This window comes from Cetorhinus maximus, chromosome 7, assembly GCF_964194155.1.
Source record: "Cetorhinus maximus chromosome 7, sCetMax3.hap1.1, whole genome shotgun sequence".
In the NCBI taxonomy this organism is placed as follows: Eukaryota; Metazoa; Chordata; class Chondrichthyes; order Lamniformes; family Cetorhinidae; genus Cetorhinus; species Cetorhinus maximus.
In genome coordinates this window covers 36,764,050-36,789,705 of record NC_135885.1, presented here as the reverse complement: position 1 = coordinate 36,789,705, position 25,656 = coordinate 36,764,050, and the positions used below count along the sequence as shown (strand labels likewise).

General features: G+C 42.5%; 1 protein-coding gene across 3 annotated transcripts in view; it reads left to right on the top strand.

The window, feature by feature from the left end:
• The window catches only part of pds5b (PDS5 cohesin associated factor B), a 258,376-nt gene that overhangs the window by 22,625 nt on the left and 210,095 nt on the right, over positions 1 to 25,656 (top strand). Inside the window, exon 1 of one of the 3 annotated variants that reach the window (XM_078545340.1) lies at positions 25,000 to 25,193. The exons of the other annotated variants lie outside the window; for them this stretch is intronic. The gene's annotated coding sequence lies outside the window, so the exon portion shown is untranslated. Of the gene's footprint in view, positions 1 to 24,999; positions 25,194 to 25,656 lie in introns of those variants that run through there. 3 annotated transcript variants of the gene reach the window in all.

Sequence of the window (25,656 nt, the reverse complement as noted above, 5' to 3'; positions counted from 1 at the left end):
CAATGGTAACCCCAGGATGTTGATAGTGGGGATTCAATGATGGTAATGCTATTGAACATCAAGGGGCGATGGTTGGATTCTCTCTTGTTGAAGGTCATTGCCTGATACTTGTGTGGCGTGAATGTTACTTGTTAATATGCCTAAAGGCTTCAATATTGTTTGCCCGAAAGCATAATGGAACATCTCAATTATGTATTAAGTGATTTTTGCAGCTTGAGGATTGAATTTAAAATAGAATACAAATGGTTGGAGAATGTTGTAGCTAATCTTAGTTTTAAAAATCTTGGCCCAGATCTTGCAAGCAGAATTGGAAACCCTATTTCTGACCCTGATCAGACAAACAAATGCACACTTTCCTCCCTATGATTGTCTTTTTTTGTTTTCTGAGTGATCTTCTGATGGAGGATGGTTCACATCTGGCCCAGTGCAGCAAACCTCATAGGGAGCAGCGCAGAGAATCTGTACAGAAACCACACTCCCTTTTTATGGCACTAGCTGCAGTATTCCAGTAAGTTTAAATGCCTCGAGGCTGTTTTGAAAACTGCTACAAAGAGAAAATAAGTGTCTAAGGTAAGGGGGTAGGGTACGTGAAGTGGGTAGAGTGGACTGGGTGGGAGGGGGTGAGTGTGGTGGCAGGTGGATGAGATGAGTTGGGGATGTGGGAGTCGGGTAGTGAAGGCTTGGGATGGAGTTGGGGAGGGAGGTTCAGTGTGAGTGGTGGTGGATTTGGTTGTATAGTTACCAGGTGTTGGACCAGGTTTTAATCTGTCAAACGTTCCTGGGTAACTATCCAGGTAAGTACATCGGAACCATCCGAAGTCTCCGACTCTAACTCAAAGTTGAAGACTTTTTCAGAGGGTCTCAGGAAGTGGGGAATTGCCCTTGGTAGTTCAGACTTCCCAGGTAATTCCTATGGAGTCCTTGAGTTGGGACCTCCTGAGTGGTCCTGTAGTGCATCTTCTGGAGTATGTCCGGTCTCCAACTATCTAGAGATCAGCAGATCTGGGCCATTGCTTGATGACCTGTTTGATGGTGGATCTGTGAACTTTTGCTTGAGTAATATACTCTAAACTGTTGGGTGAATTACAAATTGAACCTTTAAACAGATCTTTGATCATGGTATTTTCAGAGATTGAAAAATTATTTTTGAATCAACATGAAGAAAGCTGCTCCTGGAGATGTGTGTAAATGTGTCAATTGTGATTCCGCACCACATTGGGTGTGGGTGGGTGAGTGAGCACCCTGAGACTAGGAATGAGCTGGACACACTCTCTCACTCTAATGGTCTTCTTTATTTATTACTCTTTTTTTTCAATTACCAATTTATTGCTTTTGACATTTTGTTGCTCAGCAAGTTGTTTCTTTTCATACATCAGTTTTTAAAAAAATTCACGTTTCATAGAACCATGGGTTACGGCATAGAAAGAGGCCATTCAGCCCAATGTGTCTGTGCCGGCCGAAAAGAAAAAATAATAAACTAGCTGCCCATTCTAATCTCACCTTTTCAGCACCTGGTCCGTAGCCTTGCAAGTTACAACACTTAATGCAGATCCAGGTACCTCCTTGAATGAGTTGAGGGTTCCTGCCTCCACCACCAACCCAGGCAGTGAATTCCAGACACCTGCCACCCTGGTGAAGAAGTTTTTCCTCATGCCCCCTCTAATCCCCCTACAAGTCACCTTAAATCTGTGCCCCATGGTAATTGACCTCTCTGCTAGGGGGAAACGGCTCTTTCCAGTCTATTCTATCTAGGCCCCTCATAATCTTGTACACCTCAATTAGGTCACCCCTCGGCCTCCTCTTTTCTAAGGAAAACAACCCTAGCCTATCCAATTTTTTCTCATAGCTGCAATTTTCAAGCCCTGGCAACATTCTTGTAAATCCCTGTACTCTCTCTGGAACAATTATGTTCTTCCTGTAACTGACCAGAACTATATACAAAATTCCAGCTGTGGCCTAACCATTGTTTTATACAGTTTGTAGTCCAGATTTGCATCCTTGCTTTTGTATTCAGTACCTCGTCCAATAAAGGAAAGCACTCCCTATGCTTTAGCACCGTATCCAACTGTCCTGCTACCTTCAGGGACCTGTGGACATGCAATCCAAGGTCTCTCACTTCCTCCAACCCTCTCACTATCCTCCTGTTTATTGAGTATCCCCTAGCTTTGTTTGCTCTCCCCAAATGCATTACCTCACACCTCTCTGAATTGAATTCCATTTGCCACTTTTTGCCCACGCAACCAAATCATTAATATCATTCTGGAGTCAACAGCTATCCTCTTCACAGGCAACTACATGACCAATTTTATTGTCATCTGCAAATTTCCCAATCATGCCTCCCACATTTAAGTCCAAATGATTAATATAAACAATAAACAGCAAGGGCCCCAATGCTGACTCCTGTGGAATGCAATTGGAAACTGCTTTCCATTCGCAAAAACATCCATCGTCCATTACCCTTTGTTTCCTGCCAATTTTGGATCCAACTTGCCACATTCCTGCATCCTATGGTTTTTTTAATTTTCTCATCATTCTGCATTACCCTCATTAATCCTCCTTGTTACTTCCTCAAAATTCAATTAAATTAGTAAGACACAATATTCCCCTATCAAAAATCATGCTGACTATCCCTGATTAACCTGTGACAGTTTATCCTGTCTCATGAATTGATTCAAATAATTCGCTCACAATTGAAGTCAGACTGGCCAGCCTATAATTATTTGGCCTCTCCTTCCCACCTTTTTTAAATAATGGAATTATGTTCACAGATCTTCAATCCTGTGGCACCTCACCTATATCAAGTAAATATTGGAAAATGATCCTCGGAGCGTCTGCTATTTCCTAATGTTGTGTCAAACCCTATCTTCCTGAAATTTGCTCACCCTTTTGAGTGGGGCGGGGGGGGGAATTGAAATGCGTTCCCTGCCATATGAAAATGTTGAACAAGCCTGAGCTAAATGGTAACTTTGTTTTGGTGCTTCATTAGAAAAAGTAATAATTGAATTTTTGCTCTTGTTGGCCAACAGTAATTTGCATTAGATCATTAGGAATGGGCTAAATAGAGGATACATAATGTGGTGAGTAAGGCACTTGGCATCTCTGCAGTGCTTTATCATGTCCATATCTCATCAGTGGTCTATAAAAAGTAACTGATTTGTTACCTAAGTCTCTGGCAGCCATTCTGCACCAGGGACATCCCAGAAATCCCAATTAAATGAATGTGCAGTTCATTTTTTCTTGACATACGTATAAGTTGAGAAGAATAACTGGAACATTCTGCTCTTTTTGAATAATACTGTGATATATTTAAGTGAAAACCACAATTCATCTTGAAGGATGCCACCTGTAACAGTACAGTATTCATTGCATTGTAGAAAATAATGATTTTGGAATCCTGATGGGGCTTGAACCTCCAGTCTCTGACCCTGAGTTGAGAATGCTAATGTGGTAAGGTGTGAAGGATTAGTTGTTCCATTCCATGTATGACGAAGATCTTTTAACTCCTGTGAGCAAGATGTTGAAAAACAACCTTCTTGAGTGAAATAAATTGGGTACTCTGTTCCTTTAAAGCTGAGAAGTACTAAGTTTCAATAATTTATGCAAATAACCTGCAGCACATTGGACGTTTCTTTTTGTTCTGTAGCCTGCTAACTTGAAATTTCCTCATGGTAAACTTTCACCAGTAACTTGAGCATCCCAGAGCTAGTATGTTTTAACTATAGGTCTGATTAAAATATTATAATACTATAACATTATAGTTACATAAATATGTTGGCCAGTCAGCATCCATAAAATGGGAAGGCATGTTCATGTTTTGAGTTATAATCCTGATCAGACCAAATTGCTGAACTGTAAGCAACTGCGTTGTCCTCTGAAGTGCCTTACTACTGGTAAAAAAATATCTGCTGCTGCAGATTTTCAGAATTACCTTTCGCTATATTACTGTTTTATGAAATTTTGGTTTCTTAGAATGAGAAAAAGATATCAGTCAAGTTATGAAATGTTTCTGTAAAAGTTTTGAAAATTTAGTTCTGTAAGCATTTGTAAAGATTACTCTAATAGCTAGCTGAAGTTAATTTGCACTGAGCATAGATATTTTATCAACCTTTTAAGATTGTGGTACCTATTGGTCAAGCAGTATCACAATATACTGCTATATTCCCATTATCAGATAACTGATGCTAATCTCTTCCTCTTGGCATGGCTTTCTGTCTTGGCTTAGAAATTTGCATGTTTGGTACAATTAATTGCCTAGAATTTTGATTTTATACTTTGAACGAGTATAGTCTAATTAAAATTGTACACTGGTCTGTGGTGAGTGTGTAATTTGTTTTTGAAATGAGTGTGATCTGGAACTAAGTTTAGAGCTTATGTAAATATGAAAAATCTGTTTTTGAGAATGTCACTGACCTCCTGAGCTGATGAATAGTGGTTCATTCTTATTTTTAAAAACACGTTTTGTGCAGTGAATTCTCCCAAATTACTGAATCTTCGGCTTCATGCATCACCTGTTACAGTACTGATGGATCAGTACTCATCCATGTTGAACGATACTAGAGGAAGCACTTGAGGCAAGCAAGGGCACATAATGTACTCTCTGCAGGACTTCAGTGTTCAGTGCCAAAACTGGTTTGATTGAACCACCAATGTTGGCTGGATGAGTCCTGAAGGACATAACTGCAAGACTGGATCTTGTCATGTAGTTAAGAAACTATCATGAGGGGTTAACTTAGTCTTTTCCTTACCAACTATCTGTCACAGATGCCTGCCCTCAACAGCATCAATGGGAGTGACTACACACAATTCTTGAGCACTAGTCTCAACTTGACAGAGAAAATACTCTTGTTGTTTGGTACTACTGCTGTATTTAGTATAAACAGGGATGAATGTGGCAACCATCAGCAATGTAGAATTGTATATCACCACAGTGACTAACTGTGTGGCCTGGCATATCTCACCCCTTCATTGCTGTAAAACTGGGTGACTGACCATTGGTTTAATGGGGAATCTAGAAACCAGAAGTAATTAATTTAAGTAGTATTTAGATGAGCACTTGAAACGCTAGAGCATACAGGGCTACGGACCAAGTGCTGGAACATGGGATTAGAATAGATTGGTGCTTGATAGCCTATGTGGACATGATGGGCTGAAGGGCCTGTTCTGTGCTGTATGACTAAGTCTTGGTATTTATCCTCAATGTGAGCAAATAGATGAGGTTGAAGTGTTGACCAATGACTACAGTTTGGAGAATGTTTCCCTCTCCAGGTTACCATGAGAGCCAGTGTCCTGACAGCTTGATTTAGTCTCCATGGTATTAAATAATAGCTGATTACTCTGGATGCAAAAAAAAAAGGACCATGCCAGCAGTGCTGAATACCTGCACACCAGAAAGAGCCACACTCCTCAGGTCAAGTACAACTATGACATTGACGACTGTTGCGTCACTTGCTTTCTTCACATACAGTTCAGCACCTGCATGTCAGTCATATGCCGCCTTCATCCCCTCTTGCCTTACGAGAAGTTTCTCCTGTATTCCTGAGAATTTGCACAGGTGATGGCTTGGCAAGGTTGTTCTTACCTGCCTCCAAAACATGATTTCTGCTAGTGATGGTAAGCCCATGTCTAAAGCTGTCGCTCTCAGTGCAGCATCATAATATGGAAGTCTTGTTTTGTTTCTCCGCATTTTGCAGTTAAAGCTGACTGTGCAAACTTGATGTCAAAATAGGGCACATCGAAGCTATCAAACAGAATAGTGGCTGCCCTGACCACATCATTGCTTGCTGTATATTGTGCAAACCCATGGGGCCTAAGGCCGCCACTTTCTGTCCTGAAAAGTGCCCAGTCTGCTTTGGAAGGGTAAGGTGTCTCAAAAATTTGAGCAACAGGTGAAGCTAGCCGTTTCACACTGCTACTATGCAGTAGCAACACAAGTGGTATTCTCTACTAACAGGGTGCTGCCGTCAAGCCAAAAAGACGTTCTGCCTATATGAATAATATGGTGTATGAATTTCAGTGCTGGTGTGATGCCAGGTATGTAGGCTGTTTACGTCCCAATGACTGGCGGATTACATCAAACAGCACGTCTCTTCGGCTATTCGCAATAGGCTAAGTACTAACCGTACCCAACCAGCACATGCTTGCAAAACTCAAAACAGTGTTCAACATTAGATGTGATTCCATGATTGGACAGCACTTGCTAAACAATCCTGTTTGTGCTAAGAATTACACTGACAATCAATTTAAGATTACCAGTTGAGCTTGCAGTGTGGCTCACTTAGGTGTGCAAGAAGCTACATATATTGACACACAGGGCCCTGTCCTTTGCAGACAGCAGGAACATGTCCACGCATTGTGTCTTTTTCAACTAAACAAAAGATTGGGAGACAGGCAATGCCTTGACAAATCAGAGTTGCCCTGCTTGGTTTGAATTTAAACACAAGCTTGGCAGTTAACTGTTCCCTGGTGCGTTCTCCATGGCAACGTCTCTACCAATCAGAATCCACATGCCAACCAATCCGCACTCTTCTCATGCAGTCATAATTGTTGTTCCCTTTACAGTTGGTATTCTTGTAAATCTGTCCTGATAAGTGCAAGACACGTAGCTTCAACAGCATGTCTTTTTTCCAGCAATCCTCAAGCTCTGTACTACCGAATGTCCAAACCGAATATTGTGCTCACTGTATCCGCCACAGGCATGCTTGGAGTATCCTTCAATTGTCTGATGACTGGAAACTTGGAAAAATAATCGGTGACTAGGAGAAAATTGTTGCCATGGACAATGAATGAATCTGCTGCAATTTTGAACCAAGGATGTGATAAGGACCTCTTGAGGGTATGGTTCCTTGTGACCCTTTGCCTTTTTTGATCATTGCTGTTGATCCTAGTCAGTGCACAGTTTCCCTTGCCAGGCACCTCATCCGCTCTATGCCCACATGCCCTTGGTGCAACTGTGACAATATGTTCTGCCCATGAGCTTCAGATATGAGTACCTGATTTTCTTCGAAAATCATGTCCCTTGAAATACCTTGTTCATCTCTTTATAATTGCCAAAAGCATCTCTGGGTTTCTGCCTCTGCCACTTGCATTGTATCAGGCCATCCTTCTACAGTGACTCTGCACAATGACTTCAGTTGTGGATCTTTTGCTGTCTCCTCCTGAAGCTGGCTGCACTTGTGCTGGCCAAAACTCATCAGATCGACACTTGAGTACATCCTATACTTCAATGTTTAGGTCGTCTACTTGTAGATCTAGCAAAAGATCCACAGTTTGTTACCTGGTTTGTAACGGAATTCACAGTCATATCCCTGTACTGTGGGGTCTGTGGAGTCTGGCTGGTGCACTCATCAGTGGTTTGCGCCAAATCATTTCTAATTGTTGTTGTCAGTTTCCACAATGAACTGTTTGCCAAATAGGTACACATGGACTCTTGTGATACCGAATACCAAAGCAAGTCTCACGCTCTGATGGAATAATTGAATTGCGCTGGGGATAGGCTTTTGGAGCCAAATAGAATTGGTTTTCCATTTTGCATAAGATGTAGCAACCTCTTGAAACCTCTCCCTTCTTGGGTCGTAGTAGTGTAGAGCACATCTCTTTTGGCAATACCTGGTTTATGTGACACAAACACAAGTTAATGGTCCTTATGCCAAATATATGGAATGTCCTCCCTTAAAGCATAGGCACTTAGAGAGCTGCTATTGGTGAAGTTGGGTATGTTTGGTGCTAAGTAGTTGAATAACCCGAGGCATCTTTGCAAGTCTTCTCAGTCCTGGGGGGGTAGACATATGTTGTATGTCTTCGAGTTTGGCTGGGGGAGAACGGATCTTGGAACTTGACGAAGTGGAGCTGAGAAAATTAATATGACTCTCTCATTCGCATGGTATTTCCTACTGTTGAAGACATTGCATTCATGACGAGCTGCTGCTGTCGGTGAGTGTAAATTTCGGTCATGTTCCTCCTTGGTTTTGCCCATCACCATAATATCAACAGCAATGCATATGTATCCTGGAGCATTTTCATAGTTCTGTCCATGTACTGCTTGAACAGATCCTGACTAATGGACAAATCAAAAGGTAATCTCTGGAAACTAACTTCTAAATGGTGTCCTGAAAGTCTTGATCACTTGAGACCCCTCCACCAAATGAACTGACCAATACTAGTGTTTGGCATCCAACATGAACAAAAACTTCCCTCCTGTGAATTTTGGGTTTCAGTTCCTCTGATGTCAAGATCTTGTGTGGGTGTCTCTGGAGTGAGATTTAGAAGTCTTGGGTCTAAGTATTGTAAAGAACATTTTTAAAAATTTTTTTCTTGGACTGTGGCTTTTTAAAAACTATCATGGCTGCAGTTTAAAAGAGATGTTCAATGGAGCAGGAAGAAGAAAATCTACAATGTTGCTATCCTGGAACAGTGTGTGCCAGGTTGGATAGAATGGTGCTGGAAAGGAGACTTGGTTTAAGAGGGAACTGCCTAGCGATGGCGTTTTGATTGGCTCCTGACCAAGCGGCCGGTACAGTGTGAGGATAGTGCAGTAGATCAGCTCCTCACCTGAAAAGATGAAAGACCTGAAACCTCTCTCTCCTGTGTTTTGTAAGACTCCAGTAATCCTGCCATAGTAGCTAGCTGGCTATTTCTCACATTGCTGTATCCTGCTTTCTTAGATAAACCCCTGTCAGGAGGAAAAGGGGAAAAATTGCCAGTAGAGACATATTTAAAAGCAAGTTTTTCAACTGGAGAACCACAGACTGCAAGTGCTGGGAGACCATCTCACCCTTAAAATCCATGGTGTGAGAGTAAAGGAAAGAGAGTAAGGGATGGAGAGGGGGATTAGGAGGAGAAGGATGCCTCTCGGGGCAAGAATGTGTGGGCAACATTGCTCAGTTTCACACTTGCGGTTTAGTTTATTTATGTACCAACACTTTGTTTTCTAAAAATATATCTTTATTTTTCCTTCTAAAACCTTCCTCCTGGGCCTGGTTTTCAAGTTTACAAACTACTGCTGGAACAACAATAACCATACATTAAAAAAAGTAAATTCCTTTCCAATGGCTTTCTTCCTGTTTTGTGTTTGTCGAGTGTGTGTGTTTGTTTTTCAATCAAAAAAAAGTTTTAATGTTCAGAAAAAGTTGTAAGTTCAATCAATCCTGTAGAGCCTGACCTTCCAGTCCTTGAGTTTGTTTTAACACCAGCCACTGGAGGATAATTGTGGGGGCGGGGGGATGGTGAATGAGGGAAAACAGTTTAATTGTTGTTGGATTCTTGGCTACCTGCCCAGCACCGAGTCTCTCTGGGTGATGTGAGAATATATTTTGACCCCTGATTTGAAGTCTTGTAAAGTATTTCATTAACTGTGTTAAGTTTTGGGATACCCTGAGGTTGGTGATCTGAATGTGCCAAAACAAGCCTTCACATTAGCAGGGAATATTCTCCAGATTATATAAAATTGAAGGCATTTCCTTTTTAGTCTCAGCATTAGATGAAGATCTCTCCTGTTTGCTGTTACACTGAGTCTGCAGAGTTTCTGATTTTTCACAATGCTGTACACTGCAGATCTATCATTTGCAGGTATTCTAGTGAAAGAAGCAAAAACCTGCCAATATAATTGAAAGCAGCCCGAGTACTAGAAAGGCCAAAATCTTAAGGAATGGAATATGCACTTGTCATGACAAAAGTAGCTGGAATTTCCTACATTATAACCACGACTGCAGTCCAAAGCCAAGTACTTCATTGCTGTAAAGCACTTTGCAACATTCAGTGGTTGTGTAAAACTCCATATAAATGCAAGCCTTTTTTCATTTTGAACAAAAACATTTAGCAACTTTATTAATGGATTTAGGCTTCAATTCATTACGTTGCTCATTACTCAGGGTGATTTCCTCATCAGGGACAGTGTATTTGCTCATACTGTATGAAGAATTTTAAAAATGGGAGTTAAACTGGACTTTGGTCATGCTCTCTCCACCTGGAGTACCCATTATTTCAAAGAACGCCCCTGCTTTTTTATCCAGTGTTTTAGCAAATACTTATCTACAAAATTTACACGTAGTCATCTGTTATAAACACTCTCTAACAGATCTCTTTTCAACTATGAAAGTCTCATTTAAAGTGAACTTTGTGTAGTTATTTTGTTCTAAGTTTCATCAGTGAAGTTGATGTTCCTTTGCAGTGTTTCATACAAAATAGCCTTCTCCTAAACTCAGAAGAACACATGTTTTAAAAGAGGATTTAGAGAAGTCCTGAAATGGCTGAATTTTGAAGGGATCCTCAAACTGAATTTATATTAATTAGAGAAAATGAGTGATCAGGGGACTTCCAAAGCTAATAAGTCTTTGTTAGAGGTAAAAAGAATTTCTCATTTTTCTTATTTCCCACCTTTCTGGATCAGTGGTAAATATTTGGGGGTAGTTTGGGGAAAACTTATTGACTTTTTTATGCTTTTTAAAAAGCAGCTTGCATTAAATATTTGGTAGCCTCATGTAATGAGTGATGTAGTGAATTGGAGCCTGAATCCATTGATAAAGTTGTTTAAATTTCTTTGTCCTGTCATTTTTGTCACAATAAGTGCATTATTTCATTTCATAAGACTCTGGCTTTTCTAGTACTTGGGCTGCTTTCATAGTTTTATTGGCAGGTTTTTTGCTTCTTTTCACTGGAATACCTGCAAATGATATATAATAATTTTAAAATTAATTTTATTGACCATTACGAAAAACCTGAAACCAGCAATGCTGACTCAGTAGAACAGCAAGTAGGGGAAATTTTGATCTGATTTCTAGACTAAAAATGAAATATCTTCAACTTTATGGAATGTGGAGATTAGTCCCTCAGCAGTTATATCTAACTGTGGCCTGAACATAAAAGAATGTTTGATAGAAGTTCGTCCAGTGTATATATTGCTGAATTGAGTTTAGAAAATCACTGCTGTAGAAGTTTTTTAAGCTTTGCATCAGGAGCAGTGGTGATCAAATCCAAGAAGTAGCCTCTCCAGAGTGAGTGATACTCACCAATAGAATCTACTATCCAAATGTTCGATGCAATTTGTATATTCAGTATTTTTAGATCAGGAACAAAAATACACACCCTATTGGAAAGGCTCAGCAGATTTGGCAGCACCTCTGAAGGGAACAGACTGGATGTGATACATATCAGAGTCCATTCTGATAAAGGGTCTGCATACTGAAAGTCCTCTCAGTTCTGCCCACAGGTATAAATTGACTTCTATATTTCCAGCATTGTGGTTTTGTTTCAGATGCAGTATTTTACTTCAAGATAAAGGTTGTCATTATACAGTGAAATTTAGAATAGTGGTCTGCATTATTTGAATGCAAATTAGGTATTTGATATACTCCTAGCAGGAATTGGTGATTTGTGTGGGTTTCATACCACAAGTATCTGAAGGCTAATTTCAGTTTCCTTAATTATTGCTGTTGTGAGCACAACAGAACCAACTGTCTGAACACATTGAGGCAACTGTAAAGCCATAGACTACTGTCTCCTATGGAAAAGTAATGTAGAAATTATTTGGCAAGGCATGTAGAAGCAATAGAGATCATGATTAGAAAAACAAGAAATAGTGAACAAACCTACATGGCTAAAGGGCGAAATGGAAGGAACGAAATGTTCACAGCAAGGAATAGAAATTTGTGAAACACTGATACATTGAAAAGACAATTAGGAAAGGAGAATTGGTCCCCCCGCCCCCAATCCACCATTGCCTCAAAGCACAGCCTCCCTTCAAACTACTCCTCAATCTTTAACATCTCTTAGTATCTAACTCCTTTCTACCTTCCTCCTCCTAACCCTTATTGCTTTCAACACTGGAGTCCGCCCTCGACCTCTGAATTGCATTTCATGTTGATGCCACACACATAACCGCGAGAGATCAACTTGTATAACAAAACTGTTAAGTATGCACTTCAGGACATGAAAAAGGGATTCAAGGTGGGGAAATATTGCCCTTTTTTTTGTTCCCGGTGTCTATTGGGCACCACTGATTTAGAGGAAGAAAGGGATAGGCTCTGCTTTGCAATTACATTTTCCCTGCCTGTAGTGAAGAAGCCTGTTACCACTTAGGCTCTTGCTGTCATTCGCGCTTGCACTCTCACTGTGGTAAGAAACTTCAGTTTCTTGGACTCTATTACAAATAGTTAATGAGATTTCTGTGTAAACAGACTTCAATGCTATTTCTAATGTTTATCTCAAAATGGAGCACCAAATCATTAAAAGCTGACAGTGCTTATAGACAGATCATTAACTAAATCAATAGCAAGGCTGTTAAATACAGATGTGTTTATACTTCATGCCAAATTACCTATTTTGGGAGCAGGCAGTTGGGGTGGGGCGGGGACTAGTGAAGTGAAAAAAAAAGTTGGGCCTTCAATGAAACGCAAACGAGCTACCATTTAGGAGTGCTACCTTTTTTTATTTGCTAATGCTGATCCAGTGCTGTGATTGTGTAATGCCAGCTTTGGGTCAATAGGTTTTCAGCTTCACATTGAATGAGCAGGAGCTTGGCAGAGTGGACACAAGAGTTAATTTACAACTTAAGTAAATAGAAAAGAACTGTGTGCAAAATACTAAACTTAGATACAAATTTACAGTAAAAATATCTTTTGCTATGGGTAAAAAAACACAACTTATTGCAATAATGTAGCAGGATAATGCATGAGCATTCTTGGGATATGGGTGTCTTTAGCAAAGCCAGCATTCATTGCCCATCCCAAATCATTGGTTGTTTTTCAATTTTTAGAGAAGCACTATTTCCCTTAAACATCACAATTACATAACTGAAATGTGCATAGTCTGCTTGTGCCTCTGCATACCTGGAATGATACATTATGGGGAAAAAAAATCATTTTTTATATTGCTTGGGAAATGTGTGAAAGTGGATTAGACTTGCAAGCAACACAGGTTGTAAATGATCATTGATAAATAGCTTAACAAGTTAAGTGAAGACATTATTTAATGAGGCCCAAAGTACTTTTTATTAGTACTTTACTAAAATGTGAAGGGAAAATTTAGCTTCCACCACTTTCCAACTACGACACGTTAAGAATTTAATAGCCTTCATTTACACACCTGGTTAAGAACTTAATTGAATTCAATATTTGTTTGTATTTAAAAACAGAACACAAACTGTTTCCCACTGTCTTTGGGATTCTTAACACTAACTAAAGATTGCAGTTGTTGTACAAGCAGTTATTGTATTTTAGCCTTTTCCTGTCATTGCTCACACACTGCTTGAATTATGCTTCTGAGCTTGTGTTAAACATATACCAGAACTATGTAATTTTTGTAATACAATTCTAATAAATCTTTTTTGCACCTTCTCCTGTGCTTCTGAGAGGTTATAAAAATCAGGAAAGACTGAATAGGCTGTGGCTTTTGCCTTGAGAGAAGTGAAGACCTGAGGGGTAATATAAGCCCTTAAAACTATGAAAGGTTTTGATAGGTGTAGTAATTATGCTTTTATTTAGTGTGCAATGTAGCTTTAAGAATAATACTTGTTAAGGAAGATCACATGACCTGTAGTAACCCATAGGAGAATAGTGCGGCCTACCTTGTCAGGCAGTGCAGGGATGGGAATTGAAGTTGAAAGCACACGTATAGTTGCTGCTGAGTATATTGTAAATAAACTTAATATTACCCCCCAAGAAGTGTCTGTGGATCAACTCTATAGTATCAACTCGGCTACCGCTCGCAACAAACTGGCGACGAGGATGCACGGGATCCAATAAACTTAGAGAATGTGGAACTCGCTACCACGGGGAGTTGTTGAAGTGACTAGCATAAATGCATTTGAGAGGAAGATAGATTAGCACATGAGAGAGAAAGCAATGGAATGAGGGAGAAAGGAATAGAATGATAGGTTGATAGGGAGGAGGCTGGTGTGACCTGTTGGGCCAAATGGCCTGTTTTTGTGTTGCAATTTTCAATCAAACAAATAATGTTCAAAGCTGCAGAGAAACATTTTTTTCTAGTTAGTTGAACAAAATGCTACTGATGTGCATGGTACGTGTTCAGAGCACAGGGCCTTCTTTAACCAAGAAAGTGTGGGCTTTGAGGCATGAATGCTAACTTGGGAATTGGTGCAGAGAGGGAAGAAGGTGCTGCTTTTTATATATTTTTTCAGCCTCCAGTAGCTGGTGAGTATCAAAGGCATTAAGCAGGTGAGCAGGGATGTGATTGATTTATAAGCATTAAGATCTTTTCTCTCTAAACAGGGGTAGTTTTTTAAACTAGTATTGGGGAGATATAAGTATTACATTAAATTTATAGCTTAACTAGTTATCTACAGATAACAATTGAGTGATATTTCTAAATTTGAAACCTAATTAGGTAAATAAAACTTAAAGATGGCAGGGCAAGTGGTCAGTTGAAGCTGTAGCTTGTGGACATCTGTATGATCCATAGTAACCATATCTGCAGTAAGTGTATGCAGCTCGAACTTCAGCTCCGAGTTAATGAGTTGGAGTCTGAACTTCATACTGATGCATCGGGGAGTGAAAACGTTACCTTGACACTTAGCCTAAGGGCTGTTACTGTCTCCTGGAGCAATGTAGTTCTAATGTGGCCTGTGGTCAGGAACAGGAGGGTTTGAAGGTGAGGCAGGTTTGGGACCCAGAAGATAGTAATGGCGGAGCTTCAATCCTTGCAATTTTCCAACAGGTTTGACTTTTCTTGCAGCTTGTGTGGTCAAGAGCAGGGACTGCAGGGAGGATGAGCACATAGACCACGGCACCATGGTGCAGGGAGCTCAAGTGGGGGATAAAAAGGAATGTAGTTGTCGTAGGGGACTGTATAGCTGGAGGGATAGACACTGTTTTCTGTAGCCAAGAGTATGAGTCTGAAGGCTATGTTGCCTGCCCAGTGCCAGGACTAAGAACATCTCTGGGCTGGAGAGGAATCTGGAGTGGGAATGGAAGGATCCAGTTTTCGGTGGTTCACGTGGATGACATAAGTAGGATGAAGAAAGAGGTTCTGCTAAGGCAGTATAAGCAGCTAGGGGCTAAATTGAAAACCTGAACTACAAAGGTAATAATCTCTGGATTACCACCTTAGCTACAAGCAAATTGGTTTAGGGTAAATAAGATCAGAATTCAATGTGTGGTTCAAAGATTGGTGCAGAAGAAATGGGCTTCAATTTGTGGGGCACTGGTACCAGTATTGGGGAAAGAGGGAGCTGCACTGTTGGGGTGGCCTTCACCTGAACCATGCTGGGACCATTGTACTGGCATATAACTAGGGCTGTAAAGAAGACTTGACTAAATAATGGGGAGAAGAGTTCATGTGAGTGGAAATTTGGAAAGATAGAGAAAGGACAAGGCAATAGTGCAGGGTGGCAGTGTGGATAAAGGTAACAAGATTGACAAGGAACAGACAGAGTGTACAAACATAACAGTGCACCAGCAGATAAGGTCAGAATAGGGAAAAATGGTAAGCAGACAATTAAATGCTTTATCTGAATACACAACATTCATAACAAGATGGATGAGTGGATTCCAATTTATTTCTATTTGTGCTATGATATGAAAGCCATTATAGAGACATGGTTGCAAAGTGACCAGGGCTAGGATCTGAATATTCAAAGATATTTGACATTTCACAAGGAAAGGAAAAAGAATTGGAGTAGCTCTGTTAATAAAGGATGAAATTAGTATAGTAGTGAAAATTGATCTTGGCTTGGGAGATCAAAATGAATCCGTTTGACTGGAGTTGAGAAAAAACAAAGGAAAGTCAGTGGCAAGAGTAGCTTATAGGCCCCTGACTAGCTAGGACAGAATATAAATCAAGCAATAATGGGGGGCTTATACGAAAAATACTACAATAATTTTGGGAGATTTTAATCATCTTATAGTTTGGGTGAATCCAATTGGCAAAGGTAGCTCGGAGGATGAGCTCATAGTGTATTTCGGACAGTTTCTTGGAACAATATGTTCTGCACCCAACCAGGGAACAGGCTATTTTGGACCTGGTGATATGTAATTTCTTTTACTCTTTCATGGGATGTGGCCATCGTTGGCAAGGCCAGTATTTGTTGCCCACCCTTAATTGCCCTTGAACTGACTTTGCTAGTTCACTATCACTGAGAGTAGCTTTATATTCCAGATTTATTAACTGAATTCAAATTCCACCATCTGTCATGGTGGGATTTGAACCCATGTTCCCAGATCATTAGCCTGGGTCACTGGATTACTAGTCCAGTGACATTACCACTACGCTATTGTCTCCCCCAATCAGACCAGATGAATTAATGGCCTCTGTAGTAAAGGATCCTCTAGGCAAGAATGATCATAAGATAGAATTTCACATTTGGTTTGAGGGTGAGAAACCTAGGTCTGAAACTAGTGTCTTAACCATAAATAAAGTTGATTACAAGGGAATGAAAGACAGAGTTGGCTACAATGGATTGGGAAAATACCGGTAGGTTAAAAGTTGTAAGACAGTAGATAAGCAGTGGTGGACATTTAAAGAGATCGTTCATAGCTCTCAACAATATTCCATTGAGAAAAATAGACTGAGAAGGATGCACCATTTGAGGTTAACTAAAGAAGTTAAGGATGGTATCAAATTTAAAGAAAATATCTACAGTGCTGCAAAGATTCGTGGTAGCCCAGAAGACTCAGGAAAATTTTTGAAACCATGGCTTTCAAAAAATATATAGGGAGAAATTTGAGTATGTAAGAACACTAGCAAGAAAGATAAAAATGGACCGTATATGAAAAGGAAGAGAGTAGCTAAAGTGAGTGCTGGTCCCTTGGAGAATAAGACAGGGGAATTAATAATGAGAGCCCAGGAAATGGCAGAGTCTTTGAACAAGTATTTTGTACCAACTTCTTGGTAGAAGACACAGAAAGCATCCCAAGAAGAGTAAAAAAGCAGGGGGGACAAAAGCGAAGGAGGAAATTGAAACAATCCCTATCAGTTGAGAAAATGTACTAGGAAAACTAATGGGACTAAAGGCTGACAAGTCCCCTGGATGTGATGGCCTGAAACTTGGGACCTTAAAGGAAGTTACTGTCGAGATAGCCGATGCAATGGTTGTAATCTTCAAAACTTCCTTAGATTCTGGAAAGGCCCCAGTGGGTTGGAAAACCACAAAAATAACACCCATCATTCAAGAAAGGAGGGAGACAGAAAACCGGAAATAACAGGCTAGTTAGTCCAACATCTGTTATTAGGAAAATGTTGGAATCCATTATTAAGGAGGTATTAACAGGACATTTAGAAAATCCAAATACAATCAGGCAGAGTCAGAGTCAATGTGCTTTTGTGAAAGGGAAATCGTGTTTGACAAATTTATTACAATTCTTTTGAGGATGTAATGAGCAGGGTGGATAAAGGGGAGCCAATAGATGTAGTGTATTTGGATTTCCAAAAGGCATTTGAGAAGGTGCCACAGAAAAGGTTATGGCACAAGATATGAGCTCATGGTGTTGGGATGTTATGTTAGCGTGGATAGAGGATTGGCTAACAGGAAATAAAGTCGGGATAAATGGGTTATTTTTCAGGTTGGCCAACTGTGATTGCCGCAGGGATCATTGCAGGGGCCTGAACTATTTTATGGTGTACATTAATAACTTGGATGAAAGGACAGGCTGCATTATAGACAAATGGCTGTTGATACAAAGATAGGCAGGAAGGCAAGTTGTGAGGAGGATACAAAGAATCTGCAAAGGGATATGGACAGTTAAGTGAATGGGCAAATATTGGCAGATGGAGTACATTGTGGGAAAATGTGTGGTTGTACACTTTGGCAGGCTGAATAGAAGATCAGAATATTATTTGAATAGGGACAATGTGCAGAATGCTGTACAGAACAACCTAGGTTTCCTCTACATGAATCGCAAAGTTAGCATGCAGGTACAGCAAGTAATTGGAAGGCAAATGCAATGTTGGCCCTCATTGAAATGGGGACAGAGGTATAAAAGGAGGGAAATAAAAGCTAAATACTGTGGATGTAGGAAAACTGAAATAAAAAAGGAAAATGCTGGAAAAACTGACTAGGTCTGGCAGCCTCTGTGGAGCATCTTGCTTCAGTGATACAGGGCATTGCTGAGACCACATCTGGACTACTGTGTAAGTATTGGTCTCCTTATTTAAGGAATTATGTAAATACGTTGAAAGCAGTTCAGAGAAAGTTTACTAAATTAGTAGCTGGATTGGGTGGGTTGTCTTATGAGGAAAAGTTGGACAGGCGAGGCCTGTATCTGCTGGAGTTAGAGTAAGAGACAACTTGATTGAAACATCGAAGATCCTGAGGGGACTTGACAGGGTGGCTGTGGGGTGGATGTTTCCACTTGTGGGAGAATTGAACACAAGGGGGCACTATTTAAAAATAAGGGGTCGCCCATTGAGGACTGAGACGTGGAGAAATTTTTTTGAGTTGTGAATCTTTGGAACTCTCTTCCTCAATAGGCGTTGGAAGCAGAGCCTTTGAATATTTTTAAGTTAGAAGTAGATAGATTCCTGATAAGCAAGGAGGTGAAAGACTATCAGGGGTAGGTAGGAATATGGAGTTGAGGTTACAATCCAATCAGCCATTTAGGGGAAGCAGTGCTATAGTGGTATTGTCACTGGACTAGTAATCCATAGACCCAGGGGAATACTCTGGGGACCCAGGTTAGAATCCCACCACAGTAGATGGTGAAATTTGAATTCAATATTAAATGTGCAATGCAACCATTGTCGTAAAAACCCATCTGGTTCAGTAATGTCCTTTTCAGGGAAGGAAATCTGCTGCTGTTACCTGGTCTGGCCTAGATGCGACTCCAGACCTGCAGTAACGTGGTTTACTCTTAAATGCCCTCTGAAATGGTCGAGCATGCCACTCAGTTGTATCAAGCCCCTAAAAAATCTAAACAGAATGAAACTGGACAGATCAACCGGCATCGATCTAGGCATTGGCAGCAGCGATGGCCAACTCGGCCCTGTCGACCCTGCAGTCCTCCTTATGAACATCTGGGGGCCAGTGCCAAAATTGGCTGCAATGTCTCACAGACTAGTCAAGCAACAGCCTGACATAGTTATACTTACAGAATCATACCTTACACTCAATGTCCCAGACACCACCATTGCCATCCCAGGGTATATCGTGTCTCACCGATAGGACAGACCCAGCAGAGGTGACGGCACAATTGGGAGGAGTTGCCCTCGGAGTCCTCCACATTGACTCTGGACGCCATGAAGTCTCGTGGCATCAGGTCAAACTTGAGTAAGGAAACCTCCTGCTGGTGACAACATACTGCCCCTCAGCTGATGAATCAGTAGTCCTCCATGTTGAACATCGCTTGGAGGAAGCACTGAGGGTGGCAAGGGTGCAAAATGTGCTCTGGGTGGGGGACTTTTAATGTCCATCACCAAGAGTGGCTCAGTAGCACTACAGACCGAGCTGGCCTGAGTCCTAAAAGACGTAGCTGCTAGACTGGGTCTGCGGCAGATGGTGAGGGAAAAACATTCTTGACTTCATCCTCCCCAACCTGCTGTGGCAGATGCATCTGTCTGTGACCGTATTGGTAGGAGTGACCACTGCACAGTCCTTGTGGAGATGGAATCCCATTGAGGATACGGTCCATTGTGTTGTGTGGCCTTACAGCTGTGCTAAATGGGATAGATTTTGAACAGATCTAGCAACTCCAAACTGGGTACTCATGAGGCGCTGTCGGTCATCAGCAGTAGCAGAATTGTACTCAACCACAATCTCTAACCTCATGGCTTGGCGTATCCCCCACTTTACCATTACCACCAAGCTGTTTAAAGAAGAGCGCAGGAGCACATGCCAGGAACAGCACCAGGCATGCCTATAAATGAGGTGTCAACCTGGTGAAGCTGCAACACGGGACTATTTGTGTGCCAAACAGCACAAGCAGCAAGTGATAGAGCCAACAGAAATAAAAATAGCTGGAAAACTCAGCAGGTCTGACAGCATCTGCGGAGAGGAAGACAGTTAATGTTTCGAGTCCGTATGACTTCTTCAGAACTAAAGAAAAATAGAATTGAGGTGAAATATAAGCTGTTTGAAGGGGGTGGGACAGGTGGATAGAGGGCCAATGAAAGGTGGAGGCAAAGAAGAGATTGCCAAAGATATCATAGACAAAAGAACAAAGGGGTGTTGATGGTGGTGATATTGGCTAAAGGATGTGCTAATGATGACATTAAAGGTAGAAAGCAGGACGAGCAAGTGATAGATGGCCCTAGTGGGGGTGGGGTAGGGGGAAGGGATCGAAATAGGTTAAAGGGTGGAGACAAAACAATGGATGGAAATAAATTTAAAAATAATAATAGAAATAGGTGGGAAAAGAAAAATATATAAATGAGAAAAAAGGGGGATTGGAAATGGGGTGGGGATGGAGGAGAGAGTTCATGATTTGAAGTTGTTGAACTCAATGTTAAGTCCGGAAGCTGTAAAGTGCCTAATCGAAAGATGAGGTGCTGTTCCTCCAGTTTGCGTTGAGCTTCACTGGAACATTGCAGCAGGCCAAGGATGGACATGTGGGCATGAGAGCAGGGTGGTGTGTTGAAATGGCAAACGACAGGGAGGTCTGGGTCATGCTTGCGGACTGACCGAAGGTGTTCCGCAAAGTGGTCACCCAGTCTGCGTTTGGTCTCTCCAATGTAGAGGAGACTGCATTGGGAGCAGCGAATGCAGTAGACTAAATTGAGGGAAGTGCAAGTGAAATGCTGCTTCACTTGAAAGGCGTGTTTGGGCCCTTGGATGGTGAGGAGAGGGGAAGTAAAGGGGCAGGTGTTGTACCTTCTGCGGTTGCCTGGGAAGGTGCCGTGGGAGGGGGTTGAGGTGTAAAGGGTGATGGAGGAGTGGGCTAGGGTGTCCTGGAGGGAACGGTCTCTACGGACTGCCTACAGGGCGGGGTGAAGGGAAGATGTGTTTAGTGGTGGCATCATGCTGGAGTTGGTGGAAATGGCGGAGGATGATCCTTTGATTGTGGAGTTTTTGTTTTTGTTTCAGATTTCCAGCATCCGCAGTATTTTGCTTTTATCTAAGTGATCCCACAACCAGCGGATCAGATCTAAGCTCTGCAGTCCTGCCATATCCAGACGTGAATGGTGGTGGACAATTAAACAACTTGCTGGAGGAGGAGGCTCCAGAAATATCTCCATCCTCAATGATGGGGGGAGCCCACTGCAAAAGATAAGGTTGAAGCATTTGCAACAACCTTCAGCCAGAAGTGCCGAGTTGCTGATACATCTCTGCCTCCTCCAGAGGTCTCCGGTAGCACAGCCAGTCTTCAACCAATTCAATTCACTCCACATGATATCAAGAAACGGCCGAAGGCACTGGATAGTGCCAAGGCAATGTGCCCTGACAATATTCCGGCAATGGAACTGAAGACTTGTGCTCGAACTTGCCGTGCCCCTAGTCAAGCTGCTCCAGTACAGCTACAACACCCGCATCTATCCGGCTATGTGGAAAATTGCCCAGGTACGTCCTGTACAGAAAAAGCTGGACAAATCCAACCCAGCCAGTTACCGCCCCATCAGTCTACTCTCCATCATCAGTAAAACAGTGGAAGGGGTCATCAACAGTGCTATCAAGCAGTACTTGCTTAGCAATAACCTGCTTGCTGATGCTCCGTCTGGGTTCCACCAGGGCCACTCAGCCCCTGACCTCATTACAGCCTTGGTTCAAATATGGACAAAACAACTGAACCCCAGAGGCGAGGTGAGAGTGACTGCCCTTGACATCAAGGCAGCATTTAACAAATGTGTAGCATCAAGGCGCCCCAGCAAAACTGGAGTCAATGGGAATCAGGGCAGGGGGGTGTGGGGGGAATCTCCGCTGGTTGGAGTTGTACATAGCACAGAGGAAGATGGCTGTGGTTGTTGGAGGTCAATCATCTCAGTTCCAGGACATCACCGCAGGGGTTCCTCAGGGTAGTGTCCTATGCCCAACCATCTTCAGCTGCTTCATCAATGACCTTTGATCCGTCATAAGATGAGAAGCAGGGATGTTCGCTGATGATTACAATATTCGTGACCTTGGCTACTGAAGCAATCCATGTCCAAATGCAGCAAGACCTGGATAATATTCAGGCTTGGGCTGACAAGTGGCAAGTAACTTTTGCGCCACACAAGTACCAAGCAATGACCATCTCCCATGAGAGAATCTAACCATTGCCCCATGACATTCAATGGCATTACCATTACTGAATTCCCCCACTATCAACCTCCTAGGGATTACCATTGACCAGAAATGGAACTGGACTAGCCATATAAATAATGTGGCTACAAGAGCAGATCAGAGGTCAGGAATCCTGCGGCAAGTAACTCACTTGACTCCCCAAAGTCTGTCCACCATCTAAAGGCACAATGGAATACTCCCCACTTGCCTGGATAAGTGCAGCTCCAACAACACTCAAGAAGCTTGACACCATCCAGGACAAAGCAGCCTGCTTGATTGGTACTCCCTCCACCACTGACGCACAGTGGCAGCAGTTTATACCGTCTACAAGATGCACTGCAAGAACTCACCGAGCCTCCTTAGGCAGCACCTCCAAAACCCATGACCACTACGACTAAGAAGGACAAGAGTAGTAGACATATGGGAACAGGACACCTGGGAGTTCCCCTCCAAGCCACTCGCCATCCTGATTTGGAAATATATTGCTGTGACTTCACTGTCGCTGGGTCAACATCCTGGAACTTTGTTCCTAACAGCACTGTGTGTACCTACACCACATGGACTGCAACAGTTCAAGAAGGTAGCTCACCACCACCTTTTTGAGGGCAATTAGGGATGGGCAATATATGCTGGCCTGGCCAGCAATACTTGCATCCCATGAATGAATTTTTAAAAAAAGCCGTGATCTTATTGAATGGCAAAGCAGGCTCAAGGGGCCGAGTGGCCTCCTCCTGCTCCTGATTTGTATGCTTGTATGAAGGAACGGAGTTCATATTTTGGGTGCTTATGACTCCTCTTCAGAACTGCTTTTTTTTATTTGGGGCCTTGGATCGTGAGGAGGGAGGAGGTAAAGGGGCAGCTGTTACAGCTCCTGCAATTGCATGGCAAGGTGCTGTGGGTGGGGGAGATATGTTTTGTGGTGGCATCATGCTGGAGTTGGCAGAAATGCCGGAGGATGATCCTTTGAGCACAGAGGTTGGGGGGCTGCAAAGTGGGGACAAGGTGAACCCTTTAATGGTTCTGGGAGGGAGTGGATGGCAGAAGTGTGGGAAATCGGTTGGACATGTTGAGGGTCCTATCACCCACGGGGTGGGGGGAACCTTGGCTCAGGAAAAAGGAAGACGTGTCAGAAGTGCCGTTGTGGAAGGTAGCATCACCAGAACCGATGTGACTGAGGAACTTGGAGAATGGGATGGAGCCCTTCCAGGAAACACGGAGTGAGGTGGTGTAGTCAAGGTAGCTTTGGGAGTCTGTGTGGACTTGCAACGAATATTGGTAGACAATTGTTTCACCAGAAATGGAGCCAGAGAGGTGGAGAAAGGTATGTGTCAGTGATGGGCTATCTGAAGGTGAGAGAGGGCTGGAAATTGGAAGCAAAATTGATAAATTTTTCCAGGTCAGCCAAGAGCTTGAAGCGGCACCGACACAGTCATTGATGTACCGGAAAAAAAGTTGAGGGAGGCAGCCTGAGTAAGACTGGAACAAGGAACGTTCCATGCACCCACAAAAACATAGGCATAACTGGGGCCCGTGTGGGTACCCCTAGCCACACTTTTTATTTGGAAAAAGTTAGACAAGTTAAAGGGAAAAATGTCCGATGAGAGAACAAGTTCAGCCAGATGGAGGAGAGTGGTGGTGGATGTGGATTGTTCGGGCCTCCATTCGAGGAAGAAGCGGAGAGCCCTCAGACCGTCCTGGTGGGGGATGGAGGTGTAGAGAGAGATTGGACATCCATGGTGAAGAGGAGGCTGTTAGGCCCAGGAAACTGGAAATTGCTGAAATGACATATGGCGACAAAAGAATCATGAATGTAGGTGGGAAGAGACTGGACAAGACGAGAGAAAATAGTCAAGATAGGAAGAAATGAGTTCAGTGGGGTAGGCACAGGCTGAAACAATGGGTCTACCGGGACAGTCTTGTTTTTGGGAAGGAGGTAGATGCAGGCTATGTGGGGTTGGGGTTGGAAGCTGTGGAGGGAAGATCTCCAGAGGAGATGAGGTCAGTGACAGTCCTGGAAACAATGGCTTCATGTTCGATGGTGGGGTCATGGTCCAGGGGGAGGTAGGAGGAAGTGTCTGAGAGTTGGTGCTCAGCCTCTGCAAGTTAGAGGTCAGTATACCAGACAACAACAACACCACTCTTGGCACAGGTTTGTTGGACCTGAGAGAACTGAGTGCAGCAAGTTCAGAAGGAGACCAGTTGGAGTGGGTGAGAGGAGCAGAGAAATTAAACGGCCAACGTCACGCCGACAGCTCAATGAAAAAAATCAAGAGCAGTAAGAGGCCAGAGGGAAGGGTCCAGGTGGAGAGAGAATGCTGGAGTCAGGTGAAAAGGTCCTTGGAGTGGGGGAGAGACTCCTGCCCAAAGAAGTGAGCACGGAGACGAAGGTGAGGGAAGAAGAATTCAATGTTGTGCCCAGCCCAAATTCATTGAGATGAGGGCATAAGGGGATAAAACTGAGTCCTTTGCTGAGCACAATGTTCAACATCAGAGTGGGGAAGGTCAGAGGGTATAGTGAATACACAGCAAGAGCTGGGATTAGAAGATGGGATGAGGTCAGAGAGGGAAGGGGTGGAAGGAGCTGAATGGGTGTTGGTACCAGCAAGTTGGTGCAACTTCCTTTCCTTAATACCTGAAAGGAAGAGTTTTTTTTTTGTTAAGACATCAATGAGACAAGGCATGAAATGAAACTGGGGACAAGGACAGCTTTTGGGATATGGTGAGTGTGTTCTGCTGGAGAGAGAGGTAGTGTGTTCATATGGTGGTGCATGGCTTTGAGTGTGGATCTCCAGATGCGGCGGGAACACCAGTCTGAGGAACGTTCTATGTCTTGGAGATACCTGTAATCCGGGTGGATTCGAAACATGAAGGATGGAACTTCAGTTGGAATCTACTTGGGATGAGTCTGAGCCAGAGACAGTTGCTGAGGGAGGACATTTGGCTGCGAATAAACACCTTATCAAACACCAGGAGGAAAATGGAAAGCAATGAAGGTGAACAGGGTGAAAGAAACAAACAGAAATCAGGTTGGAGAGAAGAGCGGAACTTCTTCAAGGTAGGCATCCCCGGAAGAATAGTTGCAATGAATTAAACACTAAAATAAAAGCAAAATGCTGCGGATGCTGGAAATTGGAAATTAAAACAGGAAATGCTGGAAAACCTCTGAAAGAGTCATACAGACTCGAAATGTTAACTGTGTTTCTCTCTCTGCGGATGCTGCCAAACCTGCTGAGCTTTCCAGCATTTCCTGTTTTTATTGTAAAAGTAAGGAAGTCTTGCTACAACTATACAGGGCATTGATGAGACCTTATCTGAAGTATTGTGTACAGTCTCCTGACTTAAGGAGGGTTAGCTTACATTGGAAGCAGTTCAGAGAAGGTTCTCTAGGCTGATTCCTAGGATGAAAGGGTTGTCTTCTGAGGAAAGGTTGAGGAAGTTGGGCCAATACTCATTGGAGTTTAGAAGAGAGGATCTTTATTTAAGGGGGCTTGACCAGCTAGATGCTGAAAAGATGTCCC